Consider the following 2,627-nt stretch of genomic DNA (forward strand, 5'->3'; position numbering starts at 1 on the left):
CATTTAATACTATATCATAAATGTCACAATTTTTTAAATAGCAGTCTCACTATCTGTTAACTTGCATAATAGTTTGTTCAACTATCTGTTAGACATTTATGACTTTATTTTTATAAAGTCTTAACAAATTTCTTAAACAAAAGTTTTTTTTTTCTATTTAATTTTATTTGTTATTTGGCAGATATATTAGTCAGAATAGGCTAGGTTATGTTTCAGTGACAAATTGATCCCAAAATATTAGTGGCTTAATACAATAATGACTTGTTTCTCATTCATGCTATATTTACATCGTGAGTCAATGGGAAAAGGGGCACACAGACCTCAGGGCCCTAGTCTAATGGAAATTTCACAATATTGTAGCTGCCATCTGGAGCATGTGTCTGGTTCAATTATCATGGCAAAGGAAGAGATATTGGAAAATTATGCCCAGGATTTTCACTGCTTCTACCTGGAAGTGACACATGTCCCTCTATTCACAACAGATTCTAAACAGCAGGGGTGTTGGAGAGGGAAGAAAGATTGTTTTCTTAGAATGAATTCTTGACCTGTTGAAATTCCTTGGTCAATCAAAGAAGACATATATGCCCTTTTGGAAACTTCTTTGCAGAGTGCTTTACAGATGGGTGTNTGGCTGGGATCTGAGGCATATCTGTGTGTCTTGACACTTATGGCTACCTGTCCTTGGGCAAATTACTTAGTTGCTCTAACACTCAGTTTCCTAATTTGCAATAAAGGTGTGACTATACAGAACTTGGTTAGGATTAAAGGAAAGACTGTGCACAATGTTGGCACAATGTGTCAAGCCTATGGCAAGTGCTCAATAAATGGCAAATATTATGATTACTACTTTTCATTATATTTTTCATTATGAATACATCTTTTATAATTTTACATGTATCAAATATGAAGCATTTTTAAGTTTGGATTGTTTAGCAGGTTCAACAATTGATAGGTTTAGATGTGATAATTATTGACGCTTTCAAAGCAGTGAGGTGAGGGATCATACCTATTCCCTAGTCATAGAGGATCTGACAAGGAGACTGGTTTCTGACCACCACACTCAGAATCAACTCTATTACCTTTGCTTTAATTGTAATTGATGGTGAGGGCATAGAGAGAAGAGTGTGTACAATGTTATCAAGATTCTAGCGCTTATTTATAAGGCTAAACTATTATTTATTTATGCATGTAATGTATGTGTGTAAGTATTCAGGTTTTGAGAATCCTATTGAGATCTGAAGGCAAAACTGGGTGTCATGATGGAGATGGAAGGAGATGGATACTGTTCTATAGACTGTAGTACTAAAAACGTAACAAATCATTGGTTTTATATTTTTCACAAAGACAACAATTTCATTTTTTTTTCATTTTAACAGTTCTAATTTAGAGTCGTATATAAGGTTACTTTATTGCTGTAGCTTTTCAATTGTTTCATCCTTTCCTACTTAGCAAGATTTGCCTTTATCTTCAAAGATGTTTTTGTGGTCTTTGCCCAGTTTTAGTCTAATGATAACCACCTTGGTAGGGTGAATGTCCACATGGACAGTTGTGCCATTCCCTTTATCTCACTGTACTCTTTGAATGTAGATGACACATTTCTTCCTGCAAGCCTAGACTTCATTGCCAATTTGCTGACCTTGGCAATGTCCTCGTACAACCTGTTCTTCATCATCCTTTCAGATGATCATGGAATGAACGTTGTACTTTCGTGTCAGCTCTTTGGAAAGAGGGGAAGACAATAATCTTCCTGAAAATGTGGGAAGATGCATTGAAATGCTCTGGTTAGAAGTCACAAAGGGATTGAACTTCATTTTGGCTGCTGGCACTTCAGAGATAGGCACCAACAGTATCTCATTTAAATGTTTCTTTGTAACGTTACCAAATAGGTTTTATTCATATGATATGCCATCTGATGCTAAACAAATGTTAGTGTTCTTTTTATTTGGTGGTACTAATAAACATATTTAAAAACATTTTTGAGAGCTTTTTACATAGTCTCATTGTGCCAGGTGCTATCGTATATAAAACTTATGATTCTTATTTAAAAGAAGCATATCTTAGAGCTCTGGAGATAAATATCTATGGACACAGATAACTATTATTAATGGTGAGACAGGAGAAGGGCTAAAGTAAAGAAGAAATGTATGGCCCTGAAAACATAAGAATTGTCCAATTTCACCTGGATGTTTTGGGGAATCTTCAGGGAGGAGAGACTTTTGAATCGGGCCTTGAAACCTGAGGAAAGCTTCACCTGGTGAAGCAGGAAAAAGTACATTACAGAAAAAGAGAATAAAATGAGCAAAGACACAGAGAGGAAAAGAAATGTTGCTTGTATGCTTTTTTATAGGCATTTGGAAGTCAAGAGAGGATTTTGACCAGGAGATTGACATAATTTGATCAGTGGTCTAGCCATATAGAGGCTGGATTAGATGGGAGAAAATGGGGTAAGAGAACTCAGTTTAGAGGCAGTTGTAATGAGCAAGGAAAGAAGAGTGAGAGAAGGACAGTTTTTTAAAGTTGAATTTAAAAATTTTAATTCCAATACAGTTAACATACAGTGTTATGTTAGTTTCAGGTGTACAATACAGTGATTCAACAGTTCTGTAGGTCACCCAGTGCTCATCACA

General features: G+C 35.5%; 1 pseudogene; it reads right to left on the reverse strand.

Annotated features, from left to right (window-relative positions):
• Positions 1 to 1,406: 1,406 nt before the first annotated feature.
• LOC144237249 (large ribosomal subunit protein uL24 pseudogene) lies at positions 1,407 to 1,811 on the reverse strand (annotated as a pseudogene).
• Between the last annotated feature and the right edge of the window lie 816 nt (positions 1,812 to 2,627).

This window comes from Crocuta crocuta, unplaced genomic scaffold (genome assembly GCF_008692635.1).
Source record: "Crocuta crocuta isolate KB4526 unplaced genomic scaffold, BGI_CrCroc_1.0 scaffold312, whole genome shotgun sequence".
Taxonomy (NCBI): Eukaryota; Metazoa; Chordata; class Mammalia; order Carnivora; family Hyaenidae; genus Crocuta; species Crocuta crocuta.